At 47.1% G+C, this 17996-nt stretch overlaps 1 long non-coding RNA gene across 2 annotated transcripts in view; it reads left to right on the plus strand.

Moving 5' to 3' along the window:
- LOC147577390 (uncharacterized) overlaps window positions 1-17996 on the plus strand; it is a 125111-nt gene that overhangs the window by 61790 nt on the left and 45325 nt on the right. The window lies entirely within an intron of this gene.

Genomic DNA, 17996 nt, shown 5'->3' on the forward strand with positions numbered 1-17996 from the left:
ATGATCTCGTGGTCCGTGAGTTTGAGCCCCGCGTCGGGCTCTGTGCTGACAGCTCAGAGCCTGGAGCCTGTTTCGGATTCTGTGTCTCCCTCTCTCTGACCCTTCCCCGTTCATGCTCTGTCTCTCTCTGTCTCAAAAATGAATAAACGTTAAAAATTTTTTTTTTTAATTTTGTTTTCTTCCCTGTCTTTAGCTATACACCTCCCTTCCCCACATATTCACTTTATGATTATCAGCAAGCACCAGAGACGTTTTTCTTGCCTCTGACCAGTAGAGCATAGTTTCCTATAGGGAAAGTGACAAGGAAATTTGTGATTGCTAGATACTTACATACGTATTTATATATTCAATGCCTGGGTGTTTATGATCTCAAAATATCTAGTCAAGTAGTCAAAAACCTCAGACAGTTGGAGACCAATGAGTCTAAGTATTCACACATACATGTTCATCCAGCAAATAAATGCTGAGGTCTTACACGTGCCAAGGGGATCCCATCCTTATTCATGGAGAATCAACCATGCCAATCCCACCTTTCTAGGTAAATGCAAGAGTAAAACTCAATCTGTGACAGGATCCCAACACAGATTAGTACATCTTTATGATTTATGCCTTCCATTTTGGTTGCAATAGGGTAAAAAATAAAATACTTGCTGAGCACCTGCCTAATAAACTCTTCTTCATTCTCCCCCTCCTTCTCCCAGTCCCTGATCCTTGTCCTGAGCCATCTGCTTCCAAGTGAAGACTTCCTCAACTCCCCTCAAATCCTTATACCCATCAGAACTTGCTCTTTCCTCTCATGGTCCCCTGTGGCACCAGGGGACTTGGAAACGTGCTCATTGGCTTGTTCCTCCATCACGTTTTTTGTTCCCTGGTGGTGAAAACCCTGACCTGTTTCTCTTTCATCTCTCTCAGTACCTAGCACTACACACAGCACAGAGTGAGGGGCTCCGTTAAGCATTTGCTGGACGAGTGAATGATGTGCTGCTCTGGATGTTACGTGACCGTGGCAGACACCAACAGCCAGTTTGGCGTAAGTGGGCCCAGTGCCCACTTCCTGCCAGGCACGGTGCTAAAAGGACATCGCTGCAGCTCGATCACCTTGCTCCCAGCCAGAAAAGCTTCCTTGCCTCTGGGGCTTGCCCCTGCTGGGGTACGGGTCCCCCTGCATCCCCAGGGTCTTGATGAACATGGAATGAATGCTCCTTCAGCTGGCATACTCATCAGTTTCCGTTCAAATTGTCCTCTCCTGCAAATTAAATTGTCTTTTCCTCCCCTGGGGGTATAATAATCCCTGCAACAGATTGTTTCCTGTTCTAAAAAACGACTCGCTTCTGCTTGCCACCTCCCTGCCGTGGTATTACCTTCTCGCAGTGTCTTTTGCAGTCCTTTCTTGGGCTCCTCCTTTCTCCTCAAATAAGCCTCCTTGTCCCTGAGCCTGAGCACGGCTCCCCCAGCTGACCCTAGAACTCCTTGCCAGGCTCAGGTCAGCCCCCTTCTCTGTGTACAGATGATAAAAGAGGATGGTCGCCTCTGTCTCCTTGCATGCAGTCCTCTCCCTGCCACATTCCCAAGCCCTCAGCTCCAGGATCCTTTAGCCTGGGCAGTTTCTTCATCTAACATCCCAGCAAACTTAGACTAGACAATTGAAGATTGGATCAAAGAGTGGGGAGCTCCACATGCTGTACCAGGGGGAGTCACTTAGGTCTGAACATCTCAGCCTAGGAAGAGCCCTCTGCCCTGCCAAAAACCCCCTCTCAGTATTCTGCTGGTAGCTAAAAGGGCACCAGGCACTAGAAGTTGGCCAGCAAAGAAACTACTGGAGTGGGGTGGGGTGGGCGGGAGGTATGGAACAAGAAGAGGCTAGGGCAGGTGGGAACCAGGACAGGATTCAAAGGAACCAGGCCACCAGCTGCACCGTGGGTCACCTCTGCAAGGCTAGAGGCATGAGGTGCAGGGAGCTCCTATCCAGGGCTAATACTGAAGGAAGCGTGTTCTGGGAGGGACTGAGAGTGTAACACATGCACGTTTGTGCACACGCACTCGTACAAACACATAGCAACAAACCCTCTGAATTTACCCCAGGCTAGAAACCCAAATGGGATTGAGGTATTGGTGTTGGGTGCCCTGTAATTATTGTACCCCACTCAGTCACTGTAGGGGGCCAGTACTGGACACTAGTTACATTAGGAATAAGGTTACCAGGCTGACTTAGGATGAAGTTACGTGAGAAAAGTACCCGATAGCTATTTGCCGCTCTGGATTCACTCTCCCCCTTCACTCTATTATCTGCACTGAGAGAGACTCAGTCAGAGGGGTCTGCCCTCCTCTGGCTTCCAATCGGTTTCAGCCAATGAGAAGCCTCAGCCTTTGGAGGGAGGGAGGAGGGAGATGTCGGGTATTTTTTCTCTCGGCTTCATCCCTGTGACATGGCCTCTGTCTGTCTGTTCCCTTCATTTCCATGCATCCCAGCTCTGCACGCTGTCTTTCCTGGTTCTGGGAACCTATCCCTCCCCGGTTCCCAGGGACAGTAACGGCCCGCTGCTGCTCCCCCTGGGTTTGTGAATTTCCTTTGTCATTCTCCCACACTCCAACCTTTCATTTGCTATTAGTTAGCCCCTTTATAAATAAAACCTCCTTGATTTTTCCTAAGTTGACAGTGCTGTTTGTCTCCTGTTGGGACCCCGACTGATACAGCTAGAAAATTGTAAGATCCCGATTTTGTTTTCAAAAATACTGTCAGGAGCTCAGCTGAGCTGAGAGAGAGAGGTGAGCTGTCAGGTGTGGGCATAGCTGGTTAAAGCAACAATGAGCCAAAATGAAAGTAACAGTGAAATCTTTAGTCACTGTGATAGTAGAAGCAAGAGGCAAAAACCAGAGAAGACGTTGGCTCCCTCGTGTTCCCTTCTCCCTGTGGAGGAGCACACAGGTGGAGGGTTCAGGTGGATCAGCGCAGATGGGTGTCCTCTCATGGCTGAGGGAGCCCCAAATAAAAGGCTCGGTCAGTTTTGTGGACCCTGGAGTGAAAGGAGGGCTAGGAGTGGAAAAGTGCCGAGGACTAAGTCACAGTGGGCGAAGTGTCCTCAAGGCTCTCCCTCCTCCCTCCGTAAGGAAGTCTCTGCAGAGGTCCATGAAAAAGGTCTTTGCTCAAGGCCTCAGACAAAGAGACCTAGGAAAGAAATATGGGAAGGCCATGGCTGGCCAGGGGGCCGGAGCCCTAGACCGCACCTCCCTCCAGAGACAGTGGTGCACGGGCAGCATGCCAAGGCTGGTGTGGGCAGGGCCGCCTTCCCGGTGAGGCCTGGGTGAGGCCTGCCTGACGGGGAAAGCCTTCCTAACTGCCTAGGGTCAGGCTGGAAAAATCACACAGAGGTTTTTAACCAGGAGCCGGGCTCCTCAAAGACAGGAGCACACAAAATGGAAGAAATACAGCAAAATGTTGAGAAACAGTGGTTTCTATCAGGGCTATCCAACAGAAACATAATGAGTCACATGTATGTTTTTAAGGTTTTTAGTAGCTATATGAACAGAGAAACAGGTGAAATTCATTTTAATAATAAATTTTATTTCATCCAAATAGATCCCAAATATAATTTCAGGCATATGAGTATTTTTAAAGTTATTAACGATCTGTTTTATATTGGTCCGCTTGGACCAGGCTTGGAACCTCATGGAGAGGAGGCGTGGCTGCAGCAGACAGGCCTATGCCGGGGCAGACACCCGAGCTGGCTGATAGCCTTTTCTCTGCCTGACGTGCTCCCTGCATGGGCTGAGCACCACCCAGACCGAAGCCCCCCTGCCCCAAACTGTGATCTGACCCACTCGAAAACGGGCAACTCTAACTCTAGGTGCTTTTCAAGGAGTAAGTGGAGCACTAGGTTTCAGTTCCAGAGATAGATGGAAAACTCAAAAGATGCAGGCGAACTCTGCTCTGTGCCAAAAAGGTGTTTGCTGTTGCATGGGACGGTAAAAAACATAATAATTATTGTTTGCAGCAGAGTGCGTTGTCCTAAGTTCATGGAAAGCACTTGCAGGTGGGTTAGCTGGTTGGAAGTCTGACTGGTTTGGAAACACCTGCCATGAGAAGGTAGCAGAGAATTGGCCCTGGGGCTAGAGGCACTGCAGAAATAGAACCCTAAAGTGGGCATCAGGACCCCTTTCCCCTGAACTCCCCATGTGACCTTCAGCAAGGCCTTTCTTCCTGGGGCATGTCTGTTTCTCCACAGATGGGGGATTCAGTTAGGATCACAAGATGATTTCTAAGACCCACTCTAAAGAAAGCATTTTGTGATTTTGCCTCTGGAGGAAGCATTTAGACCTCAGACAGCCCAAAGATGAATTTGAAAATGACTTCCAAGTGTGAATCCTGGGGCCAGAAGAGGAGAGAGCCTGCAGTTGTCATTAGGACCAGCATCGGGTGGAAAAGCACTGCCCCAGAGCCGAGGACTTGAGTAGGCAGGGTTCAGTGAGAAGTGCCTGGGCAGACAGCCTTAGCAGACACAATACTCATGATTTTTTCTTTCCACTGGAAAAGTCCTTTCTGTCTGAGGCAATGTTTTCCACAGCTCCAGGGGGCTGTGGTCATTTCCTAACAAGATTTTTCCTATTTTGTGCAGCTGTGGTCTGGCATTTGCAACACTGTTTTTAAGCTGAATCTCACTTGGGTCCTCCAGGGCCGAGGGCTGGTGGGTAAACGCAGGCCTGGTGCATTCTGGGCCCTCCAGCTGCAGGTGGTTCCCTTTCTCCAGTACCTTGGTATTGTGGCAATAGATGTATAAAATTACAAGGTGACAGGGGTGTAAGGACCTTGAAAGGTCATTTAGTGTAATCTTCTTATTTCATGGGAAGGGGAAACTGAGGCCCGGAAGAGAGGGACTTGCCCCAGGCCACATGGTTGGTTAGACAGAAGACAGCTCTTGTGATTCTTGATCTCAGTCCCCTGGGCTCAGCCAAGGCTGCACTTCCTCCTTTGCGGATGTGGGGAGTGAGAGAATTTAACTTGCTGTGAATAGTTTAATACGTTTCAAGACTATGCTTTTACCCCACTTATCACCTAATACCTCTTTCTCTGTCTCTTGATTACTCCATTCCTATCCTTTGGCTTTCAGTGTTTACTAGAGATGATAGATGGAATACACGGACACACAGGTTCATTTAATAGTTTGCCAAGAGCCTCGCGCTGCTGAGGATGAAGGGTAAGGGAGACACTGGTCTATTGTAGCCTGGGACGTTTGCTTTCCCTGCCAACCACAGTCCAAGGCAACAAGCTCACTGACATCCCGGGAAGGCCTTGCTTAGGGAGCACAGGGAAGAGGTGGTTTGCACTGTCTGGAGCAGGTCAGAGATTGCAGAAGGAGATCGACCTCAGATTGGCAGATAGGGATCTACTTGTATATAATAGCAACTGACATCTTGCTTCTTCGGTAAAGGAGTTGAGTTCAGCCTCCAGTGTGGGTAGGGGTTTGTGTTTAATCCACGGCCGTCAGGCAAAGGCCATGTGAAACAGGACCTCCTCGGGCTTCAGTCTCATAAAGTTCTGCCTCAGTCTGCAATTACGCAGCCCCTTTCTCACCTTATCTTTCTGGTATTCAGTTTACACTGCTGATTAGATCCTCTTGGCTTATTCACAGTCTAAAAGCCTCAGCCTTTCTGAAAATCCCACCAAAGACACAGACCTTGGGGAGGAAGACCAGGCTAAGCCAAGGCCATGACTAAATATCATTCAGGAACCACAGTGGGTCTAGGGGATTCCCTTTCTACTGAGGCTGGGTCAGAGCTTGATGGGAGTGAAAGTTAATCTTCTGGATCTCTTTGAATAGAGTCAGTTTGAAAATGTCAGGTATCCAGCATAGTTAGTCCTTTCTCCAGGTTGTCATTTACTTGTAAAAGAAGCACTATTCAAGCCCTAAATGTCAGCTTCTAGCCTCTGCACAAGTGGAATCAGGTCGCCCCTGAGTACTTCAGCCTGTACTCTTAACATCTAGGCCCGGGCTCCGTGGGGGGCTGTCCTGGAATCAGCCCCAGAGAAATGACCCTAGGTACTGAAGGTTTCTGGATTTTGGTCCTCTGTGACTTGAATGCTTCTACTTCCTGAGAGCAGTTCCTAACACTTTATTTACCCTTATACATGCAAAAGATGACAACTCTTTAAACACACAATTAGACTGGGGCTTTGATTCCCAAGCTTGGGTCTCTACCTGGCAGCTGTTCCAGTATCTGGCTCACTGCTCTCAACTGCCTTTTATTCTATGAGCTAATCTCTCTCTTGGCTCTTTGTTAATGGCCTTCCCCATCCCCCCGCGAGGCACCATATGCTTAATGACATCCTATAAAGAGGACCGATCTCCCTTAGCTGTCCTCTATCTTTTGGAATGCACCGTCCCCTCCCTTGTGTTAGAAAAAACAAATTAAGCTCCAAGAGGCAGCCAGAGAGCTAATGGACCTGACTCTGCCAGGGAAGGGAAAACAAAGTCTCCAACCCTTTGCAGCTCTCAAAGATCCTACGGAGAGGTGATCTGTCTCAGGTCCCTAACGAGCTTAAATTTGCCTACTCAGTCATTGTCCTTTGTTCACTTCTCCTCTGCTACCTGAATTGCCTTCCCCACTCCACCTCCAGACACACAGAACCAGAAGTTTATCTCAGGGGCAAGACCTGATGATTTGAGTCTCGAGTCATTGTAAATCACTACAGTAATGTCTTGAAATTCAAGGCATAAATATAAATATAAATATAAATATAAATATAAATATAAATATAAATATAAATATAAATATAAATATAATAAATATGATATTTTACAATATATTATATTTATATAGTATATAATATATATAAATAATATACACATATATAATCTAAATCTGTGCCTTTTGGCTTATTATGAAACATTTCCAGTGCAGATTGTTTTAAATGTGAGAATTCTTTTTTATTGTGTCCCATCCACTTAGATCATAGACGGATTATTATTGACTATTAATGGATGCTAACTATATTCACAAAACATGAGGTTCCCACTCGAATATTTCCAAACTACTGCGTTAGGTGAAATATACATACAGTAATGAGTCAGTTTTGGGAGAAATGGCTAACCCTCCAAACCTTACGTAACTGCACTATAATCTTGGCTTTGTTCCTATCCAGATACTGGGCTGAACACAGATAAAACAAGCCAGCCAAATTCAAACTAAGATCTCATTTGACTGTCTCCCCCCCCCCCCCCCAACACACACACTAAATTAGCACATTTCTCAGGCATCATTCAGAACAATGGTTCCCAATCCTGGCTGCAATTAGAATCATCTGGGGAGCTTTAAAAAAAAAAAATCAATGCCCAGGCCCCACTCCAAATCAATTAAAATAGATTTTCTGGGGGTGGGCCTAAGGCATGGGAATTTTTATAAAGCTTCCCTGGTTATACCAACGTTGAGCCATGGATGTGAATCACTGGTTTAAACATGACCAAAATTAATGATTATAGGTTTTGTTTGCATAACAAACTATTAGCTTAATATTTGTAATAAACCTAACATAGTTATGTTTTAAGTCAAATAAAGCCAACAGGAAGGCATATCCATGTAGTGAAAGGTCGAGCTGCTTTGTTCCAGTGCTACCTGGATTAGCCAGATCTTTGGAGGTCATAACACAATAACACAAACAAGTTTGGCCAAATAAGTTTTAGCAACCAGTTTCCTATTTGGCATGTTTCTAGTACAGCCAGGGCTGTATGAATGTGGGAGGTAGTCATGATTCACTCTTTATTCTCTCCATTGAGGGAGCCTGGACGAACGCCAATGGTCTGTCTGCAGTACCGGGGGCTGAGGACTACTGAGATTAGGCTCAGGACACAACTTCCTCACGCTGATGCTGGGACCACAAGATGGCCATGGCATCTTCTTGAGAATTGGATAACAATCTAAAGCACCCCTCTCAAGGACGTTTTCCTAACCACCGCATCTTCCCACCAAACACACGTCCTGGGCCAATCCTGAAGGCGACTGTTTACCGGGCACCACCACGCTTCCAGAAGAGACATCCTGGCTGCTGCAGGTCTGCCGCTTCCCTGCCGAGGCAGAGCCTGCCTTCCTGAGTTTCTTTGCCAAATCCACGTGTCCCCAAATGGTCCTTCTCACAGAGAAGTCCGATCGGCAAGCCTTACAACATCTTCATTGCTTTAAAAGAATGGAAGAAACGTGTGCTTCTAATTACCACATTTACAGCTCCTTTCTCTCTCTCTCTCTCTCTCTCTCTCTCTCTCTCTCTGTCTCTCAATCCTATAGAAAACAGACCCAGCTCCTTTTGAAAACTTGCAAATATTTCACATTTGTTTGGAGAGCAGATTTTTTTCCAGGTTTTTGGAAAGCTGAAGTCACCGACACATGGCTGCTGGGTGATATTGTTGCTGAGTGCAAACATCACTTGTTCCTAGCACAGCCAAACCTGCCTTTTCAGCCATGCCAGTGCCTGGGAGGTGTAAGCCTAATGTGGAACAGTCCCAGGGCCTGTGGGAGTGGTATTCTTCTGTCTGCAGTGACCTCAAAGAGAACTGAGCAAGGTATATAGTGCTTTGTCTTGAGTCTTGCCCCCACCCCAGTTTTGTCTCAGGCATCAGTTGATTCTAGTTCAGAGCTCTATGTAGCATGGGACTAAAAAAACACCTTGTGACCCTTTGGGAATAAAAGTGGAATGGCAGGGGTGCCTGGGTGGCGCAGTCGGTTAAGCGTCCGACTTCAGCCAGGTCATGATCTCGAGGTCCGTGAGTTCGAGCCCCGCGTCGGGCTCTGGGCTGATGGCTCAGAGCCTGGAGCCTGTTTCCGATTCTGTGTCTCCCTCTCTCTCTGCCCCTCCCCCATTCATGCTCTGTCTCTCTCTGTCCCAAAAATAAATAAACGTTGGAAAAAAAAAAAAAAGTGGAATGGCATAGATCCTGGGATATTAGGCCTCTGGTCTGATTCTGTGTCCATTCTGAGTCTGGTCCCAATTGCCATTTGGCTCCCATTCATTAGATACTTTTCTATAGAGAGCACACATAAAGCAAGATCTAATCTGGGGTAACTGGCTACTGAGGACAGGTGCTTTGGTACCCTGTTCATTATTGTGATCACCTTGGTCCCCAGGTCCAGTCTTCATCTGTGCATGTTCATGATGATCAAGTGTCACGGGGATTGCATGACTAGTTAATATGGACACTAGAATGTTAGCACTAGAAGGAACCTCTTACATCACAGAAGGGAGTGTAAGGCTCAGCCAAGAGAAGTGACTTTCTCAAGGTCACACACTAGTTAGTGCCAAGAGACAGGATGAGAATCCAGAAATCCTAACTCCCAAATCAGTGTTCTTTCTATCACCTTTTGCTGTCAAAACTCATCACGTAGGAGTTGATCAGCATATTTATTTCCCAGAAGAGAAGGCTACTTGGGGACCTAACATTATTAATAGAGTGTTATTTGGTATATACAGAAGACTAGTCCAGGGTTCGTGCTGGAAATAAGTGGATGAAGCCAGGAGTCAGGGATACAAAAAGCCATGCTGAGAAAGCCACCCACGGAGATGCTTGTTCCCCATGTTGGGCCCAGGGAAGACCGAGGCAGCCAGGAAACTTTTTGGAACTGTAATGGATAGTCAAGGAAGAAGCAGGGCCCTGAGATGAACCTAAGTCCCTGAGTTAGAAGTGGAATTATTCTGAGAAAGAAGAGAGAAACCAACAGAGGGAAAAGTTAATCCCTTCTTAACTGCTCTTTGTTCCTGTACACACGCTGAAGCAAGTAGGAGGAATTTCCAGCCCAGCACCCCCAGTGAGAAAAGTCTGATCACTTGATTCATTTAACCTACAGCTAGTCCAAGCGGGGAGAGCTGCAGGGACTTAAAGGGACACAGCCATTTTATGGGGAGAAACCCGCTGTGGAATGAAGTTTCAGTCGTGTTTGTTCCCAGGTCAGTCTGGTGGCCACAGCTGGGAGGGAAAAGATTTCCTTGATACCAGGCACGGCGGAAGGGGGGGGGGGCGGTTGGGGGGGGCAGCATTTGCAGGGGCTGCTGGCAGGATACGGCTGCTCCCTCCCCGACTCTCTGGAAAAATACAAGCAGGCAAATTTGAACTTGGCCCTTGAATAGGCTCATTTTGTAGATCCATGTAATTTGAGCACCCAGCAACCCCTGGGGCCTGGTCTCAGGTGACTTGCCCCTTCAGCAGCTCTGGAGACTGCCAGAAAGGACTGGCCTCTCAGAGCCCAAGCTTAGTGTCTTCTAGCTCCAATCCAAGGAAACTGTGGAGGGTGACTAGAATGTGTCTGATGGCCTGGTGGTCAATCCTAGGGCACAGCCCTCCACTCCACACAGGAACCAGAGTCATATTTGATGGGATTCCCTCAAGGCACCCTCGTAACAAAGAAAATGAGCTCGGCGGAAAATTTCTGAGAAAATGGTGAGGTGTGTGACAAAACCAGGGTGAGCTGGAGGTAACTAAAGTGGAGCCCCAAGCAGCTCCACAGGGACCAGACAGTGTGTTCATACAGGCCCACACTCACGGCAGACATTTGTCCCCACAGCAGGTGCAGGCCAACTGCCTAGGGACCCCCTCCACGGCAGTTCCTTCCCTCTTGCCCACAGGCAAGATCAGGCTTGGCAGTTGCATTCCAGAGGCTGAGAGTAGAAAACCCAGTCTCTCCTTGTGTCGTCAGTTCTGGCCACAGTGCTGTGGAGAGCTCTTTTCCCAACCTTCTCTGTTCATTCCCAGATCCTGAGTAACAGCACTGCAGAGCAAGGGTTTATTAGAAAAGGTACAGTTGTCTGCTCAGGGACTCTGATGGAATACAAACACAAAGAGAAGACTAAGGGGTAAAATGAAGTTCCCATGTGATGTCCTCTCAGTGGGCAGCCACCCCCCATTGCCTGGGAAGTAGCAGGAGGTATCCGTTCTTTCCCAAGCAAATCCTGGGTTGGAGAGCACTGGTTGGTGGCCTCAGAGCTATGGAGTTCCACCCTGAGGAACTCTCAGGCCCTCAGGGGAGAGCTCCAAGTTAGTTGGTCAGCAGGGACATATGGCCCATCCACTGTGTGTCTAACTCTGGGTTGGTAATAGGGAGACGGCAGACGGGAAGCCAGACATAGCCCCACACTTGTGGAATTTACATTCTAGTCAGGACAACAGCAAACCCAAAACCACAGGTGCAACAAGTGTCATGGAGGAGACGGGAGAAAACGAAGGGGCCTGGAGGGCCCAGGAAGGCCTCCCGAGGAAGTGACCTAAATCTCAGATCTGGGTATTAAAAAGTCATTAGATGAACAAAGGAGGGTTGGCAGGGACTGTATAATTATAGCCTTCCCCTCTTATTGCATAATCACAGAATTTTCAGTTGAGTATGTGGCTTCTCAGAAAGTGACTACATTTCCCAACCTGTTCTACGGCTGGATGTGACTGTGTGACTGCATTCTGGCCAATGGGAGATGAGAGGAAGTAGGGTATAAAATTCTGAATCACGGGGAAGGGGCTTACCCTCCCATTGCCCCTTTGTCCCTTCTGCTGGCTGCAATGTGGCAGTGGTGGGGAGCCTTCTTAGAACATGCGAAGGAGGGTAGGGCCTCGGGCGACCTCTCAGACCAGAGCTGCCATGCCATCTTGGGGTTTTATATGAGAGAGAAATAAACCTCTGTGTTGTTTAAGCCATTGTCACTTGGGTCTGTGCTATAGTAACCAAATATCCTAACCTACCCATGGTTTGAGGGAATAGCGAAGGGCTTTTTTATATCTTAACTTCGTCCGATCTTCCCAAGAACCCCAGAAGTTGGAGATTATGATCAGCACTTTAGTGTTACAGAAGCTGAAGCTGAGAAAATAATTGTCTTCTCCAAGGTCACACAGTGGTGGAGCCAAGGACCCCCAACTCAGTTTTTCACCCAAGTTCCAGGAATACGCACTGTACCAGGCTGCCTCCCTCTCTCTAGAACGGATTTTAGTGCATCCTCCGTTCACGAGATGAGTTCCCACCAAACCATCCACACTTCACCTTCACCTTCTCCCCTGTGCCAGTCTAGTCATCAGCTCATGGTCTTGATAGCACACTCCCTGACCAGCCCCGTCAGCAGGTTTAAGGACCTACATGATGTGGTGTTTTCGGGTCAGGGATGTCAGACTACTGTCACTTTTCTCACGGAAGCTCTTACATTTTACTCTAAAAGGGAATGCTTGGAATAATCCCCCCTCCCCAGCTTAACCTGCCCTCCCTTGTGCAAAGGACCCACGAATTCTCGACGCCAGCACTTAGAGAGCCCAGGGAACCCTCTGCTCCCTCATTAGGGCAAGTTGCTTCTTATTATGACAGTCTAGACTTCTCCTCCGGGCTCTCCTCAGGACAACGTGTAGGAACAATTCTGTTATTTTATCTTTTGCTGGCCCTTGACTGATTGCAGGAGGAATTGCAGGCTAAGCCATGTTCACACAAATCCTCAGTTGCTGTTCTCCAACTGAGGTGCTTCTCGGGTTATGAATCACCTCTGGGGATACAGCATCTGAATAATTCAGATTTTAAAATATTGATTTTTATTCCTCACAGCCAGGAGACAGCTTTACACGTGCATTTGGCTTGATCAGGCCTTCGTGCGCCTCATGCCTGTAACTCGCAAAGATTTAATGGGGCCTCCAGTGTGCAGAAGACTGGAGCAGCCAGGGAGGAAGGGATGTGGCTGGCTCAAGTGGACACCCCCGGGAAGCCTGTGGCTTCACGTGGGACCCAAGGGCGGGGTCGGGGTACAGGCCGTGTCCTGAGTGCTGTCTCAAAGAAACAAAAAGCTATGTCAAGCAGACCTCCTCTGGAAGCCTTCCTCTTTTCTTTCATGGGGTGCCCTTCAGACTCCTTTGATGTCACTGCCCACAAAGGGACACCTAAAAATCCGGGTCCTCTCTCTGCACTGCTTTTTTTCTCTAATTGCTCTTCTCTTGACTTGTCATATTGCTTTGGGACAAGAGGCTGCTCTTAATTGGTACTAATTCTGAGGCACTCAGAGGAAATCTTCACAAAAGATGGTTGAGACTCACGGATGGCCCCTCCCTCTTCCCACCCGACGCTCCACCCTCTCCTTGGTGATTCACACCCTCACAGGCTGACCCTCTGTCCCTCTTCCTTCGACAGAGTCTGCATCATGGCCAGTTCCCTTCCTTGAACTCCTGACCCACATATTCATCTTCCTTGAAGATCAGCCTGGATAGTCACCCTCCCTGTGCCCCAGATGGAACTCATTGTCTTCACCCCCAAGCCCGCTCCTTATCCTGTTCTCTCTCTCTCTCTCTCTCTCTCTCTCTCTTTCTCGGATGAGGATGCCCCACCCACCCAGTCACCCAAGTCTCAGTGTAGCCATCTGGTCACTGAGTTCTGGCAGCTCCTTTTTAATGTCTTTTATGGCTAGTCTTCTCTATATTTGCTTTTCAAGTATGTTCCAAATAGTCTCCTAACTGATCTGTCATACAGCATTCTTATTCCTCCAAGCCACTTTCTGCACCACTATAAGAGTAATTGTCTACAGGGCAAATCTAATCAGCGTGGGATTTTAGAATTCTTTCAATGGCTCCCTCATGCCCTCAAAGTAAAATCTAAATACCTCAACAGGGCCATTTGAGGCCTTTCCTGTTCTGGCCCTGCCTACATCTCTCTCTCCCTCCCACTTGCAGACACTGATCTCCCAAACTGCTGTGTTCTCACACCTCTGCGTTTCCGCCCATGTTGTTGCTCTGCCTTGAGTGGCGCTCTTCCATCTCAGTTTCACCCAGAGCTCAGTTCAGGCATCTCCTCTTTCAGGAAGCCTTCCTGACTCTCCAGCCCCTCATAGCACATCGTCAGACACACACATCACCAGCTAGCCCGGGAGTTCGTTGAGGTCAGGAACTGTGTCTCGTTTGTCTTGTCCTAGAGTCTGGCAGATGCATTGCATGGGAGCCGGTTTGCAAAAAATAGAATTTTCTGCTAGTAAAAGCTGTTTTTGGTATGGTATGGTGATAGTAAATAAGTGATAATACAGAAGCTTATAGAAGAGATTCCTGCAGTGGCTTCGAGGAAGTTAAGCCAAAGGACCTTCGGTCCTTTCCAAATCTGAAATTTCATCATTTGAAAACACTGACATTTGTCCAAAATGTTCAGGGACGCCTGGGTGGCTCAGTCGTTTTAAGTGTCCGACTTCGGCTCAGGTCACGATCTCGCGGTCCGTGAGTTCGAGCCCCGCGTCGGGCTCTGTGCTGACAGCTCAGAGCTTGGAGCCTGTTTCCGATTCTGTGTCTCCCTCTCTCTCTGGCCCTCCCCCGTTCATGCTCTGTCTCTCTCTGTCTCAAAAATAAAATAAACGTTAAAAAAATCAAAATGTTCAGCCATCAATATATGTGGCAAATTGGCCATTTTCTCCAGAAGGGGAAGCAAGCGCTGTCACTCATGGCAGTTTCACAGCACCTTTGCCCTAAACATTTGGGTGTGTGGGGACTTCTCCATCTCCTTTGGACCCTGAATCTCAGCTCCTGACCTACTCTGACTCTTGGGAGGAAATCAAAGGGCAAGAGGAGGAACTGGTATTCTCAGAAGAAGAGAAATTCACGATCCCCCTGGAATGAATTAGGAGTCCATTTGGTAAAATATTTTTGAGCTGTTATAAAGAATAAAGTAGGTTTATATATACATGAAAGATATAGGTTGAAAAAGAGCAAATTAGGGAATACCATAGATAGTTTGATCACTTCCACATATTTAAAAAAAAGAGGGGTGCCTGGGTGACTCAGTCAGTTGGACGTCTGACTGCGGCCTGGAGCCTGCTTCAGATTCTGTCTCTGTCTCTGTCCGTCCCTTGCTCATGCTCTGTCTCTAGCTCTCAAATATAAGTAAACATTTAAAAATTATCAATCAATCAATCAATAAAAGAATATATGTAAGTATTATGCATAATTTTTCTGGATGAAATTACTTTGGGAAAGTAGTTATCTGCTGTGGACAGTGGGAATGGGAGAAAGGGACTTTCAATTGTCACTTTGTATGTTTTTATGTCGCTTCTGTTTTCTAACATCTTATCTTTTTAACACCAACAGATTTGACCTAGAATGTAGGATTAGGCTAACCTTATACTTCTTTATAGTTTTCTGTTAAAAAAAAAAATTAAAATCTAATATTTTGATTCTCTAGAGGCTGGAGAAAAGGGGATGGGGACTCACCTGGCCACAACCAAGATAGATTTTACTAGCTCCAATTCTAAACATGAAAAGCCAGAGTCAGGAAAGCAGAAGGCTAGGGGAAGGGAGAGCTTCTTGCCCGAGATCATTCTGTGAAAAGATGTCAGAGCCAAGAACAATGACCAGATCTTCTGGGTTCCAGTGTGACTCCTCAACTATACCTACAAGGAAGAAGGAAAACGGTGGTGTGGAAGGGCGATAACATTTGCAGAAGGCCTACTGTGAAGGCATTTTATACATTTGCCAGCCAACTTCTGTCCTTAGAAAGACTTTAAAACAGCAATATCCAGCATTACCATGAGATTTCCAGAGTTAAAAGTCTTAAAGCAGGCACAGAAGTTTACTTTCTAGACCCAGAAGGAAACACAATAAAAATGGTAGCCATGCAAACTCCTTTACCATGTATCCTGGGCATCTTATTTTCCTGGGGATCCTATTTGCTGTAGACACTTGTTTGTGGAACATATGCTGGTGCCTCAAAGAGACCTTTCATGTAGTGATAACTGAAGAAGGTGTAGTCTGGGCAATTAAGGGTTAACCTGGGAGTCAGGGCCTCCTGCCAATCAGAAGATTGAGAGCAGTATTTTTGGCCATCTTGAAATTCTGGTTCCGCCTTACAACGCAGTTATCTCAGCCTGCCCAGATCAGCTCTTCTCTGCATCCCTGGATCTTAATCTCTGTGTTCCTCACTTTGGACGGGTAACCTGACCTTGGTCCTCAGTTGCTTATGGGATAGAGTTGGGGACTTCAGGGACAGCAGTCAAGGTTTGGAATAGCCACCATGGGGAATGGAACTCAAGACCGACTGATAAGCGTCATTATTCTTCTCAGGATCTCCAGTTTTTCAGGGACGGATGGGTCATGCAGGATAGATTTCATACTTTCCCCATTCCCCATTAGCAGAGAGGACTTGCCAGACCAGTGGATCAAAGTGAGCCCATTTCCCAGTGGGATGAATGTCACCTCCCCATTCTGGGCACTCTCCCAAGTGGGCGAGATCTAAGACATCACTCTGACTTAGCTGTGTTTCCTCTGTCTTTCATACCAGTTCTGATCAAAGAGGGGCATCGGCAGTTATGTCTGTGGCATCTCAGTTAAGGTGATGACTTTGATTGCAATCAGAGGTGGGAGAGTTCATGGGATGGAAAATGAAAAGGCATCCTGTGAACAAATCCGTTCTGCCTGAGAGAGGCATAAACCTTGATCCAGGTGCCAGCCTTTTCATCCCACGGAAGATTGGAGGTGGATGTCATTTCATTCACAGGTAAAAGCAGAGAGTTGTGTGTGGTAGGGCCCTGCAATTTCCCACTGACTCAGCCTGTGACCTTTCGGGAGAGATCTCAGAGAAAGAGAGGGTGAAGAATACAGGCTTGCCTTCCCAAGGCTCAAGTGGGGTTTGTCACTGGGGCTTGTTTTAGGAGGCGGGTGTCGAGAGTTGAGTTAATCTGACTACTTGGGTCCTGGATATTTGCATCACTGATCCTTGTGAGACCCCTCTCTTGGATTTATTTACTTCCTTATCCCTTTTACTCCTCATCTTGAAATTCCACCCCCCTCTCTCACACATAATGATTTTTGTGTTTGTCTCTTCATCCTTCTGCTTGCATGTTTTTATACAAATACTATATGTTTGCAGTATTTTTAATTTATGTAAATATTCTATCTCATTGTTTCTTATCTTTTTTCACTGTTTTTCCCCCTGTTCTTTTTTTTTTTTTTTTTTTAGTTTATTTATTTATTTGGGGGGGGCGGGGAGAGGTGCAGAGAGAGAGGGAGATAGATGATCCCAAGCAGGCTCCATGCTGCCAGCACAGAGCCCGATGCACGGCTCAATCCCAAGAACCGTGAGATCATGACCTGAGCAGAAGTCAAGAGCCAGACACTTAACAGGTAAACCACCCAGGCACCCATCCCCCTGTTCATTTCACTGCCTTAAGCATCCACGTTGCTATGTGTACAACTGATCATTTGCTTCAGTCCTGCGGCATTGTACTCCCTGGTGTGTGTTCATTACATTTTATTTCTCGATCTCAGCGCCAGAAACTCAGGTAGCCCCCAACTTCCACTACAAGTAACTGTACACAAAGGAATTGCACATGTCTCCTAACACAGAGCTGTGTGAGGATTTCTTGGGATGTATACCTAGCAGAGAAATTGCTAGTATGCTACACTGAAAATAGTGTAAAATTTTCAGTGAAAAAATACACTGACTCATAACACCAGATCGTTCCCCCAGAATGTTCACCAGTGCCCCTTTCTGCTGTCTTCCCATGGGCGGTGTGCAAGCACCGTCATGTCCCACGTCTCTGCCACCACTGGGTGTGACCCTTCTTTCTATATGTTGCTAATATAAAAGGCAAACAGTGATATCTCTTTGTTGTTTTAATTTGCATTTTTCAAATGTAATGCAGTAAGCCTGGTGTTCACAGCTCTTCATCTCAGGATCTGTTTCCCAGGAAAATTGACTTGTTTGTGGAGTTCTGTGTTCTGTATGATGTGTGTTTATATCCTTCCCCTGCTTTTTTAAAAAAAATTTTAATGCTTATTTATTTTTGAGAGAGACAGACAGAGTGTGAGCGGGGGAGGGGCAGAGAGAGAGGGAGACACAGAATCCAAAGCAGGCTCCAGTCTCTGAGCCGTCAGCACAGAGTCTGACGCAGGGCTCAAACCCGCAAACCGCGAGATCATGACCCGAGCTAAAGTTGGACGCTTAACCAACTGAGCCACCCAGGCACCCCCCTTCCCCTGCTTTTCTATTGCTGTCATAAATGTTTAAGATCCTTGCATATTCTTCCTATCAGC

The sequence above is a fragment of the Puma concolor genome, chromosome C2, assembly GCF_028749965.1.
Source record: "Puma concolor isolate L17-30 chromosome C2, mPumCon1.1.hap2, whole genome shotgun sequence".
Lineage (NCBI taxonomy): Eukaryota > Metazoa > Chordata > Mammalia > Carnivora > Felidae > Puma > Puma concolor.